General features: G+C 38.8%; 1 protein-coding gene across 3 annotated transcripts in view; it reads right to left on the bottom strand.

Annotated features, from left to right (window-relative positions):
• Positions 1–20,586, bottom strand: part of mafb (MAF bZIP transcription factor b) — a 78,714-nt gene that overhangs the window by 22,338 nt on the left and 35,790 nt on the right. The window contains exon 3 of one of the 3 annotated variants that reach the window (XM_066668078.1): positions 19,466–19,540. The exons of 1 other annotated variant lie outside the window; for it this stretch is intronic. The gene's annotated coding sequence lies outside the window, so the exon portion shown is untranslated. Of the gene's footprint in view, positions 1–19,465; positions 19,541–20,586 lie in introns of those variants that run through there. One more of the 3 variants, XR_010802207.1, reaches the window with a different exon arrangement.

Consider the following 20,586-nt stretch of genomic DNA (forward strand, 5'->3'; position numbering starts at 1 on the left):
AGAGTGAGGGAGCGCCAAAGGATGGGAGAGGTGCAGCCCTGCAGTCACAGGTGAAGACGAGGTGGTAATAACATAAAGAAATGACAACAGGAGGTGCAGATTACTGCTATAGATGAGGTCAAAGGAAAAAAGCACTGTTTGCCTGATAAATCACGTAGGCTGCTCTTCAGAAAAACACTCAGATTACGAGTGTTTTCATTTTTTTTAGTTTTAATTATTTTTTTTTGTTTGTTTGTTTTTTTGGCTTTTAAGATTTCATCATAATAATAATAATATTAATAATAATATGTTTAGCCCATTCTGCAGCACTTTTAACACAGAGAGTACTGCTCAAAAGCCACTTTATATTTATTTTTTAGAACAGCCACTAAGAACAACTTATTAGTGTAATTTATTTTAATGTCCTGATACAATAAGGCAAGACACTTGAATAAATTGCAGGGGTAGGTCAAACAAAAAAATCAGAACAAAAGAGAAAAAAGGGTCTGAAAGGATGTGTATCTGTCAAGAAGCCATTGCTGAGAAAAAAGGAAACAGGAAACAAAAAAGACTAGACAAAAAACACCTTTTAAATATCCAAAAGAAAACTAAGAAACTAATAACTGCTTGTGTTTAACGGATATGTTTGAGGAATTAAAGCTGGCCTCTGACTTGCAAATTTCTACAACAATATGAAACTGTAAAATACATAACTTAATATATAACTTCAAAATGATATTGTCCTTAGGCAATGGAATCCACAACAGCAAAACTATCAAAAATATTTATATTTAGAATTAGATTCTCTTTCCCGCCCCACCCCCTTCACACACACACACACACACACACACACACACACACACACACATATATATAAGTTGCAGTACCTTAGATGGCCACTGCTGTGCCCTAACACAGCGCTGGACCTCTGTCCCGACTCTCTCTCTCTCTCTCTCTCTCTCTCTCTCTCTCTCTCTCTCTCTTTCTCTCTCTCTCTCTCTCACACACACACACACACACATACATACACACATACACACACCTCTGTGTGAAATATAGCACATTCACTGCTCTGACAGATGGACAGCAATGGCTATTGTATAGGATTAACTACACACAGCAATTACATACACTAGCTCTTTCATGTGCATGCATCTACCGTAAACAATGACTATTTATAGCTACTAAGCACATTAATTTACGAGCCATTATTGTTTACTGTACAATTCATATACGAACAGAGGCAGCACTGTGCTATACAGTACTGCCACACAGGCGAGATAATTAATGCCATTATTGATATAATTAAAGTCTAATTTCCAGAATAAATCGGTCTCATTCTAAAAGTGTTAAGTGACTGCTTTTGTGATAAACAAATTATACGAGTGTGTAATTAACTTCCGTTCACTCTGTTGAAATGACCCTGGGTTCAGTCGGAGTGTTTCACAGCAGTGCTGCAAGCCAAACACAAGCGTCTGGAGTGATAACGAGGACAAAAACACCAGCGTGTGCTGGAGACAAAGGCCAGAGACAGCAGTGAGAGTGTGACACTTTATCTAAGTCATGGGCCCTGCTGACTTTTCCCTCTCTGAGTCGTCAGCGCAGCTAAAGCAGTGATATCTAAAGCTCAAATACTCCCACATACACACACCGGGGCCTGTGTGTGTGTGAGTATATTCTATTATGTCTATTATTTCAGTTGCACCCATATCGCTGCACAGTCCTGATATCCACCCCCAAGCATTTGGTTAGCGTAAATCCTTTAAAAAAGCCAAATCTTCAGAATCCTGACATTGAAATAAAAATGGAAAGTGGCTTGTAACTGAAATGGACTCTGAAACCTTCAACAGTTAGAGTCTACTCTTGATGAAAGTTTCTCCCTCTGCATAATATTGTGTGGAGGCCAGAGGTATTGTGATATAGGACAGATAGAAGACAAAAACATACAAACAGAGGGGGTACACTGGTTAAACACATACAAACAGAGGGGGTACACTCATAGACAACTCAATGAGTTCAAATATTTTTTTCATATAAACATAAATGTTATGACAGGTGTAAAGCCTGTCAATCAATCAGTATCATGTCTATGTATCATGCACTAGTGATAAGCATCAGTAAGGGGCTTACAGCTGCAGCAAATGCAGTGTCTAATATTGAGGAAAACAAGAACGAATCTTACACAATCCTGTAACAAACCTACCCTCAAATAGCACACACTCGTACTGTGGTACGTGACATTTTTGACTGTTCTCCTGGGCTAGTGCAGTGTTAGAGTAGTTGGAACATGATGATTAACTCATAAATGATCCTCTTAAAGGGGACATATTATAATCCTTTTCCACTAGTTTACACAAATCTCAGTGGTCTTAAATAGTCTGCCACATGTTTTGGTCAAACTACCATAAGGATCAAACAAAGCACCCAGGAATGGAGAGGAAGAGCAGAAGGGCAGTTTTTAAGCCATTTTGCTTGGTTATCTTTTTTCTCCATTGTTGTGTTTGTCATATCTATTTAGTGCTCTTATTTCTTGTGTTTGTTGTGTTTGTTTTGCTCCATTTGGCCTCCTCTTTGTGCTCTCATATAAACACAGACCCAGCACTGTGATTGGAGAGACTCTGGAGAACTGTTTTACTTAGTATGCCCCCTTTAATTAAAATAAAGTGATTGAAGGAAATATAGGATGAGTTTTGCTATTGTGTTATTGTGTCAGATCATCAAAATATAAAAGCTGGTATTCTGCCATCTCAACCATCCACCAACATGAAAGCTATGCGTGTCTGCTAGTTAAAAAATAATTTAATTTCATAGCATTGAGGTTAAATGGGTTGGTTCATTCAGAAAAGTCTCTCAAGGCTCATTTGCAAAAATTATATTTGATATTTCATTGTATTTATTTTTACAAGTAGCAGTTGTGAATCTGAGTAGAGCATTGATGGAATTAGTAAAAAAAAGCACATTACTATAATAGAACATGTTAAAATATGATAATATTTTATATGAGTTATACTAATGAGTTTAGCTAATATTAGTACATTATACAGAATTTTAATGAACAAGTATTTTGTGACCTTTTAGGCAAGGTGTGAAACAGTCACTGATACTCATGACCTTCAGTTTTGTGTCATGTGTGTGTGTGTGTGTGTGTGTGTGTGTGTGTGTGTGTGTGTGTGTGTGAGTGCGTGTGCCTGTTATATGTTTACAGTTCCGCAATGCCCTTTCTCATCTAACGAAGAGACATAACAAAAATAAACTGTCTCTTTGACCATCTTCAGATCACTTTCTTTATGAGAGAGAGAGAGAGCGAGAGAGTCCTTGTCGTTTCTCTATATGCTTACTGCCCCCATGTGCAGTAACTGTTTGTTCTATATGGACACGTCTCTCTTATTTACACAGTACACAGGCTGGGGCAGATTACTGAGGACAGTCCATGTCTCTGATACATTCAAAACTCAAAGTCCTTACTATTATATCATAACATTCTAACTCTCCACAAACACATTACCTTACTGTGCATTCAAATTAGGATGGTTTCTTTTTTGCCGTATAAAATTACCATCAGAGAAAGTTGCGGCTCTTTTAGAACAGTAATAATAAGACTCGGACACCTCCCCTCACACACATATACAAGAAATATTTGTTTTCAAGCATTTTAGGGTCTATACTTTACACATTAGACTTCCATTACCTCTAACATATCCATAACTACTACTTGCTAAGTCCCCACAATGTGACACACACACACACACACACACACACACACACACCACATCCAGCTGCTGTAGAGAGACAATAGCGGTATAACAGAGCTTCTCTTCAGTGTACTCTCAGCAGAGATCGATGGCTGGGCCTGATAGCTCTGCTAATATGAGGAAACAGCACAGTAACACTATACAACCATCGGAAACAGAGAGATATATACAGAGAGCAAGAGAGAGAAACATGGAGAGAGGGAAAGGGAGAAAGACACATACACACGCACACACACACACATAGACACACACACAGAGTGAAAGAGATAGATAGATAGATAGAGAGAGGTGTATATATAGACAAGAAAAAAGAGAAAAAGATGAAGAGGAGATAAAGAGAGAGACATGTCATGGGAGAGTAAGAAGAAACAGAAAGACAAATACAGAGAGAAAGGTAAGAGGGACTGAAAAAGAGAGAGAGAGAGAGAGAGAAAGAGAGAGAGAGTGTGTGTGTGTGTGAGAGAGAGGGGGTTAGTCCAGCTGACTGGGCGCTGTAGGGTTGCCGTCAGATCAGTAAGAGAAAGCTGATGAAATATTAAGTGGTACATGATCTGTCCAATGACTTCTCTTAAATAATACACAGGGACAGAGTGACTCTCTCTCTCTCTCTCTCTCTGTCTCTCTCTCTCTCTCTCTGTCTCTCTCCCTCTCTATCACACACATACACACACACACAGCACCTGTAAGCGTCTTTCAATGTCTCAACCTGCAACTCTCCCTATTTCTCTCTTTGCTACTTTCTTCATCCATTCTCCACTGTCTGTATTTCTGTTTTTAGCTTTACTCATGTCTTTTCTGTTGTGTGTGTGTGTGTGTGTAAGAAAGAGAGAGAGAGATCATTTTCTTAATTCTTTTACACTAATTACACCAATAATCATACTAATCGAATCAAAATTGTATGTTTTACCAATTGACAATGTAACATACTAAAAACTACACAGAGTGAGTGAGAGAGAGAGAAAGAGACTTATGAAATAATGCGTCCTGATGCGGCAATAATAGTAAAAGACCCTGGTGGTGTAATGTCAGCACTCACTAGCAGACAACATTTTAAGACAAGCTTATAAAAATATTATTCATTTTATTATTCATTGTCTGTAGTCGCTGACCTAGTTCAGTTCCGGAGACTGAACACACCCTGGAGGGGGTGCCAGTCCTTCAAAGGGCGACACACACACGCACGCATTTTCACCAATCCACCTACCAAAGTGTGTTTTTGGACCGTGGGAGGAAACCAGAGCACCCGGAGGAAACCTACGTGGATACAGGGAGAACACACCAAACTCCTCACAGACAGTCACGTGGAGCGGGACTCAAACCCACAACCTACAGGAGCTGTGTGACTGCGACACTACTTGCTGCGCCACCGTGTCACCCTATAAAAATATTATGGAAATGAAAACTTTCCAATCTAATGCCTACTAATCCACAGGAGACTGAACAAATCAAAATGATTGGATATAAATATATATACTTTAATAATTTTATGTCTTATAGGTAACGTAATGTTAAACCTACAGCCCTTACTTGCAGATATCACTCAAAACAGGCAACGTGTCTCCAGACCTTTGACAGACAGAGCAGGGGCAGGGGAAGCAAAAGTTGTGCACTGCTATTTCACTTTCCTTCAGAAAATGACCTGAGAGATTAGAATCTAGTGCACAGAGACAGAGACTGTCATTGAGGTTTTCAAGGATTGTGCAATCCTTGTGCACACAGTTGATTAGACTCACTTCGCGCTCACACACACACACACACACACACACACACACACACACATACACACACAGAGGCTAAACTGAAACGGCAGCCTTCTTGACCTCATAGGGACAATTAGGGCACATGCTTGACAAACATCAGAATCATATGAGAGAGAGAGAGAGAGAGAGAGAGAGAGAGAGAGAGAGAGAGAGATAGAGAGAGAGAGAGAGAGAGAGAGAGAGAGAGAGAGAGAGAGAGTGAGAGAGAGAGAGAGAGAGAGAGAGAGAGAGAGAGAGATAACATTTTTACTCATTTACCGACACTGGGGCTTTGTATAATTTTATATATAAAAAGAGAGAATAATTGTGAATGATTAAAATAATCAGAGGATGACTTTTTCTACTCATATAGTGAGGGTAATGAAATAATGCTTCCTGAAGCAACCAGTGAGTAACACATCACTACGACTGTCTTATCTCTCAGTGCAGCTAAACCTAAAAATCACCTGTGGTTTGATATCAGTACAACGGTACAGACTGTGTGTTGCTGAGTACTCAAAGTATATTTGAGTAGAGACAGAGTGGTTTGAGGAGGTGTGATGGGGAAAACTATTTTTTGGCAGCAAACAGCGCAATTTATTGTTCCACTTAAGAAACGCACCTCATATCTTCTCCCCCGGAAGGAAAAAAAAGGAGCCAAAATGCCGACACAGGCTTTCTAAATCTCAACCTCAGACATTATAACAACCACAAGATGCTGTGGTTCAGCCACACGTGAACACTAAAAGCACAAAGCCGCTCTCACATACACATACCCTAACCTACATTTCTGTCAAAAGGAGAGCAGGTGTCACTTGCTCAAAGCCACTAATTCCATCTGCCTTTTTAACTTATTTCTTAGAAACATTATCTCTTTACACAATATTATTCTAAGGCTGCGACCAGTACGGATCCCTATTTGCCCTTTTAGAGCACTGTTAAATACGTTGGATGTTTTCTCTTAGCTTAGTAAAATGAAATATATCAGTGTCACTATTATTCCACAATGCTCTCATCATTTCTAGAGAGAATGGTATATAACTTCTTCAGCTGAAAGTGTACCGGAGTACAATGTGAGTCCCCTTTACTGAGCTTCAGAGAGAGGAACGTTAGCTAACTGTGACTGCTGAGCCATCAAAAACGATTCTCGAATCCTACAAAAACAAGCACTAGATCTGTACAGTTAAAATGAAGGTCTTCATGGTTCACATCGTACAGTAAAACACAAACTCGTCACTGCAGATAACAGCAGTCCAAGACCAAGACTTAAACACGCAGCCAAGTCAAGCGTATTTACTTTTTTTCCATCCTAAGGTTCAGCATAAAAGCAGACTTCAGTGTCGCAAGCAACTCATGTTGGTTTATATGTGTGACTGGTGAAAAATCAGTCAGCGCGCTTCCACTGCTATTTAGAAAAATAAATAGCTCTCCCCTGTATAGGACAACACTAATAACGGAACAGGGATCCATTTCGGCCGCAGCCCCGGAAAGGACAGAGATTGATAGTAGTGTTTTCTCTGAAGTCTCTGAGCCGTGGAGCTGTCGGCCTGAGTTTGGAGAGTGGTGCCATAACTGAGTGAAAGGCTTCACCTTCAGTGACCTGTAGTGTCAAAATGCTCGTCATGGACACTGACCCTTCTGACCTCTACGCTCTCCGGGTTTGGACACTTGTCGATGTGACAACCGCCAGAGGCCTGGACTCAGGCTGATGTGGAGCTGACAGTGTCTCCCAGAACATGCAAAACACATCCAAATACATGGAGAGAGTATGTTGTTCACAGGAAACATTATTTCTGAACTTCAACAAGCACTGCTGAATGCCCAACACTTTATATTATTGGAGATGCAGCTATGTGGAATTCCTGCGTCCGATATGATAACCATTGACAAATACTTTACTGTCACTGATACCGACGTCATAATTAATTATCCTAATTTGGCAACATTATATATGTAGATATCTTTTAACGTTATTTATTTAACATTATTATACTAATACATACATACAAGTAGCTAAAGGCAGAACTTCCTTCAGCTATGATAAACAACAGAATATAACGCTTTTATATTTCGCTAATGAGTGAAATTCAAGAACAGTATTTTATTGCTCACAGTATTGTTGATATCAAGGATATAAAAATAAAATGGTGTGTTCCAGTGTTTAGAGAACATTAATTCATTCATTCATTCATTGTCTGCAACCACTTAATTTTTCACTAAAAGCTGGATAAATCATATGAAATTATATGTTCAATGCATTAACAATGATAAGGTGTGTTCTGTCCGTTTCTTCTATGCTAGATTACTCTTTTCTCTTGCAAAACGCTCAGCACATTTTATTGGTACGTATTCTCTTTGCACTTTACAAATCACTTTACAGATCCTTAGAGTGGACATTTCACAAAAAAAAAATTCTTGTGATTTTTATAACACATTTCTTCTCAACACTTACATATTTAAAAGCTAGAGCAGGAGTGAAATGAAGCCTGAAATTCCCAGGTGTGATGGAGTACACAAAATGAATGTGCAATGATTTTTATGTATTTATACATGTACATGCATAGTATATTGTTCATTGTAAAGTAACAGCTTTACACTGAACACCACATGTCATACATGCACTGTGTAGCCTTCTAAAATTAGTTGTTTTAAAAAGTGAAATGCACTCGAAAACATGTTTCCTAGCCTTCTCTGTCCATTATGTATTAACATTTATATTGTGTAGTTCTGAGATCTGATCGAGGATCTGTGCTTCTTGGCCACAGTGATTATATTCATAACAAATTGAAAATAATGATTCTAATTCAGCATACATACTTTGCTACATATCCTGCAGATCAGTGGTTCACAAAATGTGTAAGCAATCGAGAAATGTCTTGGAGCTTGAGGAAACACAATTAAAATATAGATTTGTTAATTGTTCCAAACAAGCTGCTTAAAAGCCTATTAAATACATACAAACAGTGTATATTAATAAAACACAGCTTGGGAATGTGAGCAATTAAACAAGCATGAAAAGAAGCAGAGGGCAAAAATGACTCAAGCCTGATACCAGATATTTTTTCCCACCAATCTAGAAGAGAGCAGGGAGAGTGAATCTATAAGTGAAACAGAAATGGGCTACAGCGGGAGGTTTATTTCCCTCCCTTGCATTTCTCTGATAAGACACACAATTCTTACAGGAACACAGATGCATATCAAAATGGATTATTCAAGAAATAACTTCCATTCTCCACTCCCACACGTCCCACAGCTAATCTCCCTCGGTTAGCATTCAAATTACCTACACACTAGTTAATGTAGCGCTGTGTAAGGACATGGGCACAGGTGAAAGGCCGGCTGCTACAATGATATTATAAAAATGCACTCTTTTATGTCAGATGTAGGATTTGAATGCCAAAAGCAACAGGGCCGCTGTGAATAAGGAGGCTAGCGGCGTATGAATATTTGATGGTTTCCTTGAGGAAGTCTCACACGGGCTAAACGGAAGATCGCTGCTTTGTTGACGGTGCGGTACAATGGCGTCTCGGGCTGGAGCTCTTCCGGGCCTGTGTGGATTCAGTTACTGATGTTTAGCACTTTAGCGTTCACAGAGGACACATTACACCCACTAGATAGAGCTGTCATCCAGTGGCCTGACTAACTTTTAGCACTTAGCGCCATACGCTAGCAGTTTTGCTAAAAGGAAAGTTGTGTGGCTGGAAAGAAGAGTCACCATCAACGAAAAGCAACACCACATTGCCAGTGTAGCATTACCACAGTATGTACAGACATTTACTGGGTCAACTAGATCTTTAGATAACTCATTAATACTTCTAGCTTACTCCACATTCAAGAATGCTTTAGCGTGTTACCGTTACGGGCGGCCAAAGGATGATCAAGAAATACCAAAAAAAAAAACCTTTACTACTCATCCCTTCAGTTCTCTGCTGTCAGTCATATATGGACAGAAGGGCAAAATGGCACAAAGGCCACACCAGTCTTGCTGGAAAAAATATGCAGATGGAAGTTGATGTATGAAATTAACCTTTGCTTTTCTAACTCCTGTCTCTACCTCCCCCACCTCGCTTTGCTGCACTTGTAGAATACAAATGACCAGTCATCCAGTCGTGCATATTGATTTCTGGGACTGGGGGGAATTCTTTCTTTCTCTACCTGCATTTCCCACCAACCCACCAATCTAGTGGAGAGCTGCATGAGACGAAAGGGTTAGTACTCAATCAGATGCTCTTTGTGATGTTTTCCTAACATCACAAAATCCAGCTGCTTCATCACAGCAAACACTGAGTGTGTGTGTGTGTGTGTGGTACTGCTGAAGAAAAAGAGCTTTAGTCTATCACAGAAAAAAAAGCAGTGAAAGTTTACAACACCACCTGCTCTGTCTTAGGATATGATAGATAACAAAGGGGCAGCTGGAAAACAAAGGCAGTCGGGACTGGAGAAGGAAAGAGAAAGGTGTAAGAAACCTAATGTAAACAGAAGGTATGGAAATATATACCCATACTCAAACTCTTTCCTTTATAGCAAGTGTTGCAAAGTTGGCCAATTTTAACAGACCACTGGCAAAATTCCTGTTTACCCTAATAAGAAACTTATACAGAATTGAATTAAGGTCCTGTAACGGAACTAATGTTAGCATAGTTTTGGAGCAACACGGATATAGTCTTGGAGCATTGTTAACATTAGGGCTGTCATGATTGCATGAATAAAACTGGTTACACAACTGAAATAATAACAATTTTATATTTACATTTCTTACTTGAACCACCTGCATTCATCTGTCATAGATGAATAGGTAGCTTTTGGAACACCAAACAGGGTTTGTTTGTTTGTTTTTGTTTTGGCTTTTCACAAACACTTTTACATCTGTTACCACTGGTTTTTACATCACTATGACTGACAGAATGGAAACCAGAATCCTGAAAATGCATGTTGGGTCTAACAGCTAATATTTCTTTCATTCATTCATTATCTGTAACCGCTTATCCAATTCAGGGTCGCGGTGGGTCCAGAGCCTACCTGGTATCATTGGGTGCAAGGTGGGAATACAGCCTGGAGGGGGCACCAGTCCTTCACAGGGCAACACACACACACACATTCACTCACACACACACTCACACCTACGGACACTTTTGAGTCACCAATCCACCTACCAACGTATGTCTTTTGACTGTGGGAGGAAACCGGAGCACCCGGAGGAAACCCACGCGGACACGGGAAGAACACCCCAACTCCTCACAGACAGTCACCCGGAGCGGGAATCGAACCCACAACCTCCAGGCTCCTGGAGCTGTGTGACTGGGACACTAACTGCTGCGCCACCGTGCCGCCCACAGTTAATATTTCTTTAATTAATAATAATAATAAAAATAAATAAATAAATAAATAAATAAATAAATAAATAAAAATATATATATGTATATATATATATATATATATATATATATATTTTTTTTTTTTTTTTTTTTAATATTTGTTTTTAAAAGCTTCAGTGTCATATTTTTATATCAGTGAAAGACCACACACATATTTGGCAGTTATAATAAGCCTATTTTAACCGTATGACTGTAACATAGATTGTTAGAGCAGTCACACGATTCAGTTACATGATTGCTCATATTATCAGCAGTGATGATGTTAGTCATTATTGCTATAGCATTGAAATATTCCAGCTCAAAAAAAGGAATCCAAGTAATATATAGGGAATCTAAATTACAGCCTCACTTCATTACTTAACTGGCTTTTTATCTAACATTTTGTCACCTAGTTCAACCAAGCAACAGTTGCTACAAAACATCTGCACTTCAGAGTTAGTTCATTCACCAAAGCCACTTTGTCTAGCTTTATTATAGTGCCATGAAAAACCCTCTGCGCTGGCAGTGAAAAACAGGGCTTGACAGAGAGGTGAATGTAATGAAGCTGATTGCTTTATGATCACAGAATTGTTAGGATAACTGCTGAAAGAGAGACACTGGGCTCCTCATACGGAGTCCCCTTGTGGCTGCCCACCCGGCCATAATGAAATAAAGACTGGGAAAGGAAGAGAGTGACACAAATGTATATGTGGGTGAAAAGGTGGCCAGGCCACTGCAGGCCTAATCACATCATCTGCTGTGGAAGACATCCCACCTGGGGGACAAGACCAGAGAGGACACAACCCAGAGAGAAGTGGGGGGTGAAGAGGGGGATGACGGAGGAAGAGGAAGAGGAGAGAACTGAAGGGCATTGGAACTGTAATGCACTTTGCACAGTAATGTGCACACACCACACACACACACACACACACACACACACACACACACACACACACACACGCATACATACACAGCCAGCTCCTTTTCAGAATCCTTTTAGGCACTGTTCATATTATCGAACACATCACACATGAGGAAACCAAACAGAGAACAATGGCTATTTATCCGAGAGATTTAGCAGCTCTTTTCCATACAAAGATACACTTTGGCAACTGTAAAATGCACGCAGAAATAAAAAATACTAAGGCCTAATAGGACGAATGTTTTATTTGAGAGATCACACACTTTTGTCATGTTTATCTTAATTCATAGATCAGTGTCAAAGAAAAACAAAGGAGAACCACTTTTAGTTCAACAGAGAATTTCAGAGGATATTTCTTAAAGATTTAAGAGTTTTTTTAATTGTGTGTGAATAATTTTTTAAGAACCAAAATTATGGGAAATAAATCCTCATTATGTTGTTTTAAACCAGCTTTGCTGAACATAAACATAGTTTTCAATCCCTATTAAACACAATCAATGCCCTGAAAGTACTAATGTATTTTTGTAATTTATCAAAAAACAGCTTCATTTTAAACACCCTTTCAGCTCATAGCAGTTAAAGAAACATAAAGTAGTATTTTTGCTTAATATTAAAACTATAAAATCATATGTCACTAAGCTGAGAGAACAGAGCCTCTATTGTTGCTGCTCTGGGCTCAGCACTGCAAAAACTGTACTGAGTAACTTTTGAATGTAGGTATAGGAAACCCAACCTCCTCCCTCACATTTCCCATTGATTTACACTGCAACTGTAGGGAGAGCAAAAAATACCAAATCATACCTAGTGTTCCTTTAAGCCATGCACACTAAAGTGTGCTTCAGCTAGGACTGCTTTTTGAATAATGCACAATATAGCACAGCCAATAAAAACAGAGGCCATATACAGCGATCAGTCTTACATGAACAATGCATCTTTTTTGATTCAATAATATCGTCACTGTCCAGTTAAAAACATGTATCTCCATGTTTGTGGATTTTTAGTTTACTACATCATTTGAAGACAGGAGCTCCCTTCACACTGAAGAATCTTCATGAAGAATGGACCAATATAAATGCTTCAAAATTACTTGGAATATAATCTTTTTACACCAACTTCCATTAAACGTTAAGCAATGATATGACATATCTGGATAGCAACAATATGACAAATTTGTAAAGAATCACAACACAGTCTAAAGCAGATCATGTTCAACATTAAATTAGAAGAAAGGTGTAGGATATGGGCCCTTGGTAAAAGTTGTACAGTAATTATGAGTAAAACTGTGAATCCAAACCAGTACCGTTTTATGAAATTTTATATTTAAGAGCCGTTAATAGATTAATATTCACCAGGTCCCATCAACATCATGAGCTTAGACACGTCAGTGATGTCACACCAGTCCCTCCCTGACTCTGAATGACACAGTCATGCCCTGTGACCACACACAGACAGCTCCGGACTCATTCTCCCAAAATTCCCACTGTGCTGCTCTGCATTGCAGAACACGCACAACAGGGGGGCCTTCTGTAGTCCCTATTTATAGCAGACCAATGCAGCATGTGTGACTCTCTATCACACATTCACACACCCATTGTCCATACACTCCCCAGAACACATCCAACCACTCACCAATCACTGTTCATTATACACACAAAAAAGAGCCTATATGACAAATTACACACCAACTGAAGCAGAAAGAGAAATGATAAAGTCTAGAAACAGAAAAATAAAGCCAAGGTTAAACAGATGAATACAATGGTCTGAATATTATTGATCTGTATTTCAAATAGAAAAAAAACACACAGCCGTAGAAGACACAGGCGAAATGCTGACAGATGGTCTTTGTGCCCTATACATTATATACCACTCAGACGGAATGACAGAAAGACAAGCATATGGAGGAAAGAATGAGAGAGAGAGGAGAGAGAGAGAGAGAGAGAGAGAGGGAGAGAGAGAGGGAGAGAGAGAGAGAGAGGAGAGAGAGAGAGAGAGAGAGAGAGGGAGAGAGAGAGAGAGAGAGAGAGAGAGAGAGAGAAAGAGAGAGAGAGAGAGAGAGAGAGAGAGAGAAAGAAATGAACTACACTCTTAAAAATGAAGGTGCTACACAGGGTTCTTTGAGCGATGCTATAGAAGAACCATAGAGAACCATGTTTGTTTAAGAGATGTCTTGGTGTGAAGAAACTTTTAAAGGTTTAAAAATCCATCACGTGATCTCAAAGGGGACGTCTATGATTGGGGGAAAAACACAGTTCTTTCTGGTTTGTTTATGTTCAGAAGCTCTGTGTCTTTTAAGATGGAATGGTATGTTAGAGGGGGAAACAAACTACTGTTGTTTGTACGTGACTGAAATTGAACTTTCAGTAATGCAGTTACTGCCGTCACACTTTAGCCGTCACACTTAAGTGATCTGAAAAAGCAAAAATAAGTCAATATTAATAGTCAATATCCTCATCTCAAGCCATGCTTTTCAGCATTTGGAGTTCTCTTTATTGTCTAAAAACCTCCAGATGATTCTGCCATTAGCCAGCATCCTGGAGCGAGACAATTCGTTTTTTTTACCCATTGACACACACCAGGGCTTCATAAACATGCTGGTTTTGAGCATGCAAACAGACTGGAGAGCTAGCAAATGCTGAGGAAACACCTCCTGAATTTTATAAAACATGTTATTTTTATTATAAACATGAACGTTGCCTTTAAGCCTCTTTACCAATTTAAATGTATTTTTGTAAATGGTTCTTTATTGAACCAAAAATGGTTCTTCTATGGCAGTGCTCACAGAACCTTTTGTAGCAGCTTTATTTTTAGGAGTGCAGGAGATGGGTGTAAGTGATAAAGGGAAGAAGTAGATAGAGTGTAAAAGAAGTAAGAGGGAATGAAACAGTCGAGAGAGAGAGAGAGAGAGAGAGAGAGAGAGAGAGAGAGAGAGAGAGACAGAGATAGAGCAAGGGTGAGACATGCGTGTTTGCTGTTGTCCTGTACACTCGATCCCCTCCTGGGTAGAGCATGCCTATTTACAGTAAGGCCTATTGATAGCAGCAAGCTTCACAGTTTATTTCAATTAGGAGATAGGAAATAGGAAATCACATTTAAATCAATCCACCCTCTCTCTGGGCATGAATCAATGACAGCAGCTCTACACACTCCACACAGGCCTGCCCCATTCACACACTTACTCTCTCTTGCTCTCTCTCTCTCTCTCTCTCTCTCTCTCTCTCTCTCTCTCTCTCTCTCTCTCTCTGTGCATAAGTGTGTGTGTGCCTATATTAGGCATTAAAGTACACACACTGAAGGACTCTTGATCAATCAGAAGAAGTGAATTATTTTATTAAACCATTTTAATAGACACACCAGTATAAGAATGTAGCACACTGTTCCTTTCCTTTAAGTGCATCATACAAGGAAACAGCTGCAGTTTAATACAATATATTTTATGCATATATCTTTCTATTATTAATGTGAGTCACAGTGTATTTAAAGTTCACAGTCTTTATAGGGACAGCTTGGTTTATTCAGACACACACACACACATATATAAATATATATATATATATATTTGCTCACACACATTTCTTATTGTAACTGCTATAAACTTTTATGGTTTTTTGTTGTCATGACGACTTGTATGTTGGAGCAATTTTTGCGGGGGGTTTGTCAGTATTTAAAAACACTGCGCTGAGCTGTTTCAATTATGGCACTGTTCATGCTCTCTCTCTCATAATATTGTGATATGTATGTGAATCATGAACATATATTTAAGTACTGTGATATGATATTTCTGCCATTCTTACACAAACTCATATGAAACCTGTTTATCCTCTTCTTTTAAAACATCCCCTCTCATTTCTGCTCTCATTGTGTTAGTGACTGAGTTCAAGACTGTACCAGTTGGACAATTTAAAAAAAAAAACAATTTAAATATGGGACCAGTGCTTTACAGGTATAAACATGATGTGAGCATCCTGTAAATCGTACAAGAATATGAACCTTCCACTACAACCTCACATTCATTATCACAACGAACAGTCCCTGTTTTTTCCCCTTCCTGTGCCTGTGCACATATATTCCCCAAAGACTATTAGTGCCTTCATGATTTTTGTTCCTCTCTCCTCTCTGCAATTAGCTCTCTGATTGAATATTGAAGCTATGAAGATGAATGAGCAGGCCGGTCACTTCCCTCTCTCCCTCTCTTCTGTCCAGGTCATTATTCAGAGAAAGAGAGAGAGAGTGAGAGTGAGAGAGAGAGAGAGAGAGAGAGAGAGTAAGAGCTAGTGGATAGAGGGATTGAGAGAGGACAAAAGTGATAGAAACTGAGTGAGAGTGAGAGAAAGAGACAGAAGGTAGCCCTCAACACTGGTAGGATAAACAGTCATTAGCAGCATCAGTGCACAGATACAGAGTTTATGAACGTGTGTGTTTGTGGAAGTGCAGCAGTGTTTTGGGCGTGAGAATCTAATAGATCTGATTGGTGTCACCCCTCTCAAACGTCTCCTTTATTGTTGGAGTACTGAAGGCGACTCAGAGGAAGCAGACTGCAGGGACTGAGCGAAAGGAGAACGATGATTGATGTTCTATAACATCCTGAGAAAAAAAGGATTATGGATTGTAATATTGATTTTGCTCAGCGAGCACCCCTGCCTGCCCCTATCAGGTCGATTTAAGGCTATGGGATTTTGCTCTCCACTTTTCTTTTTTTCATTATTTTTTTTTTAAATAATGTCTCTATCAGTTAAAAGCAGCCAATCCAGCTGACTGCTGTCAGTCAGAACTGAACCTGGAAGAGTGACAGCCTGGGGACAGTTGTTCTTTATACGGATGTGTATACACACTGTGGAACAGTCCAGAGGACCCTAATATCGACTAAACACACACACACACACACACACACACACACACACACACACACACACACACACACACACAGTCTCTCTCTCTCTCTCTCTCTCTCTCTCTCTCTCTCTCTCTCTCTCTCTCTCTCTCTCTCCTATGCACCTATACACAGACAGAGGAATGGAACCGAGATAAAAAATATAATACCACATTCATACACCCATTAAACAGCATATAAAAATTAATACAGCCTTTTCTTTGGTCTGTTGAGCATTGGTACACATATCTACACCCTTACACTCTCACACCTGCACACACACATGCACGTGCACCAGCACACACACACACACACACACAAACAAATAAACAAACACAAAGCTATGTACAAGGCATAGTGGTGGATTACACTTACACACATACAGATACAAATATGTTTGCAGTCACACCTACAAGTGCTCACCCACACATAAACACACACTGTAACACACAAACACACACACACGCACACACACACACACACACATAGAGCTATGTGGAACTCTCTGGAGGCTGCTTTATCCTAACAAAAGGATGCCTCTCTCAATAAATTATTCTCCCTCAACTCAGGCTAATTAGAAAGAAGCATCATGTAGCCAAAGCCAAAGCCTTCATAATTACACTATACCCCGTACACACTCTACCCCCGGCCACTCTCATACCTGCACATATTAAAATGACTTTTCACCTTCAGTTTTTCACACTCATTGTTTGGTTGTTCCTTTGTTTAAAAGCACTGAATGCATTGTATTTAAATGACAGTGTTATAGTATGATGAGTCGACAAGGCAAGAAACCTGTTGAGAAAGTACAAATCTTGCAAAATGTTGTAATGACAAGTACATTATGTAAATATTATAATTCACTATTTTTAAGAATACAGTTTTCTATTTATAAAAACTTTAATTATATCTTACTATATCTTGAACAATGCTCTCTGAATCTGAACATGAAGAAGTTTTCCATGCATCTTGTGAGTGGCCTGTAGATATGATAATCCAAGCAAAGCAACTAAACCAATTTGGCCCAGTGTTCAATCCTTAAGACAGATAACATCAATATTCTTGGATTCTTGACCAAAAGGAAATAGGACTGGAGCTTAACTTTTGCAAATATAGTGGCAATATGAATCACAATGACATTATTTTTCTAGATTTTTTAATTCTTCTCTAATTGGTACTTATATATAATATACATAATGAAAATGAAAGTAATAATATTAATAATATATCTCATATGTGTATTATACACATGCTGTACATATATAAGTACTGTATGTGTATGTAATTATGTGCCCAATAAATTAAATAATTTCAAGAATTATAGACTTGAGTGTTTATATGTGTTACTATTCATAACATGGACAGTTAAACACTTGCCCCAACACTCCTGATACTGAGTTCATGATTCAGCATATTCCCAATATTTTAAACGGGACATTTTATTGTTACTTTTTCACACTTTTTCAAGGAATTATTGCATTAATGTGGGATAAAACAAGCAATTTCGATCTTGTGCAGCTTTTTACACATCCCTTGTCTAAACATCTCCAATCATAGCACTGAACATGCATTTAAATGAGAGCTCAAAGATACAGTTAAACAGAGCAAAACCAACACACTGAGTGCCAAAAAATAAGAGAAGTGATTAAATAGAGTAAAACCAAGAACAGAGAATAAAGAGAACCAACAAAAATGACTAAAAACCAGAGCTTCTGCTCCTCACTCCTGGGATCTCCTGCTGAATATTTGCATTTAAAGGAACAGGCACTGATACAAGTCGTTCTTAACAAGGCTATTTAGACATGGGGAGAACATTGCTGGTTTTTGATCACTGAGGTGTTTTGGCAAAAACATGTTACATATGTATTATTAAGACCCTAAGATACTGGGTTACTTTGTGGGAAAAGGGGTAAAATGTGATAACTTGAAACAAAATCTCACTTGGTTATACACATGTTGAGGCATAGCTTATTAATGCTCATGCTGTTATGAGTTTTTATTTTTTGCTGCATTTGTAAGCTTTAGTGCTTAATTAATGCAACTTAATGCAACGGCATTATAAATAACATTTCTATTCTTCACAATGAATGCGCAAACTGTTGTATATTTGCATTATGACATCATGTTTCAGTGCACTGTAACTTATAAAAAATAAATAAAAATAATAATAGTAATAATAACAATAATGTCCAATTAATATTAATTTCTTTACATTCTGTACACAAAGGAAATGTTTATTTATATTTCAGTGTTAAAATATGTCTTAAAATCTTTGCAAAGTAAGGGTCAATTAAATAATATTGCAGGTTCCTTCTACTTGCCGTGATTTTCTTTCAAAAGTCAGGACACATTTGTTCTGGAAATTTATAAAAACAAACACACACACACACACACACACACAAAGTGTCTAATATTACTGGGCTATTTGTCTTGTGGTGGTGATGCGCAATCCTCTTTGGAAATAACAAATGCATAAGAAGAAACAAGCCCAGTTCTCTGTGAGCGTGAGATATGACTGCACTGGAGTCTAATACCCTTATGTAAACCTTCCACAATCAGACCCCAACAAGCCATACTGCACCAACAATATAGACTATACCCAAACCTTCCAGCAGATATATTAGACAATGCGGCAGGCTTGATTGGCGCTTTCCCAAACACTGTGTGATACACAGCCTAGCCTGGGCTGCTTTGTCTTCACACAGGAAAACAGAGAGAGAGAGAAAGAGAGAGAGAGAGAGAGAGAGAGAGAGAGAGAGAAAGATGAGGAAAGAATGTGGAAAAAAACAGGAGTAAGATTTGGGTGAACTGGGAGAGTAAGACAGATAACTCACTCATCCTCCCCCATCCCTCTTTTCTATTCTTCCGTCTCTGTATCGTTCCGTGAGACCCCCGCCACGTCCACAGTCTGCCATCTAAAGCTGCTTCTGTATTACACACCAAATAAAGAACAGCGATAAAAAGAAAATGCAGAATGAAAGAGGAGGAAGGGGAAATCTCCTGAAAACCTAAAAACCTAAAAATGAATCAGGGACACATTTCAGTAACAGAAAACATCTAACAGTAGAGAGCACTCAGAGCAAGTCAGAGGTGTGGAGAAAATGGAGGACATTTTAAACACAGACTTTGTTTAACATGATGTACAAATAATTTGGACTTAGACCAGCTTTGGGTAAAGTGAAATTACCCTTTTCATTAGTTATTTATAGAGGCTAATCCAGTGAATATGGGCTGGCTCTATTAATTTCTCCTTTGACTTAATTTAAACATTTCTAAACAAATTTCAGGCTATGTTCAGAAGTTTGTAACATTATTTAAATTGTATTTATCACTCTGTAAAGTTAATTTTGACTTCATTTATTAATTCCCATTTATCACTCTGTATCCTTAGTTAAGTAAATTCATTTTTAAGTAAGTATTTTTAGCATTTCCTAAAGACAACAGAGCCAAAACACCGAAAATGCTGCTGTTAGTCTTTGTGCTGCTGTGTTTTCGGTTGCTGAATTGAACAGAAGAGAACTGTATATTTAGTTGTGTTATAGCATGACAAAGTTATATAGAATTAAAATAAGTAAAATAATAATTTCTGTTTAATAATTTTCAGCGTGTGTTTAGCTGCACCTGCAGTCCGAGCGCAGCGGGACAACATCATCGTCCCCAAACACACTGATGGCTCTGGAGCACAGCGCATTCCCACAGGTTTAATTAAGAAAAACGCCTTATAGAATTGGGAGCTGTGTGCTAAAGAAGCGCAGCTGTTTGGGCAGATTGAGTGAGTAAGAGAGGCAGGACAGAAAGGGTTCACACTCTGCTGCAGATGTTTCCAACAGCTGCATGAGCTGTGTTCATCTGACTAGCATCAGGAAGTCACACTGAGAGGAGTTTTTTGGCCTCCGTCATCATTTATGTCCATAATGTTTCCAGTCCCTCATGCACACGCGCACACACACACACACACACACACACACACACT

The sequence above is a fragment of the Hoplias malabaricus genome, chromosome 4 (assembly GCF_029633855.1).
Source record: "Hoplias malabaricus isolate fHopMal1 chromosome 4, fHopMal1.hap1, whole genome shotgun sequence".
Taxonomy (NCBI): domain Eukaryota; kingdom Metazoa; phylum Chordata; class Actinopteri; order Characiformes; family Erythrinidae; genus Hoplias; species Hoplias malabaricus.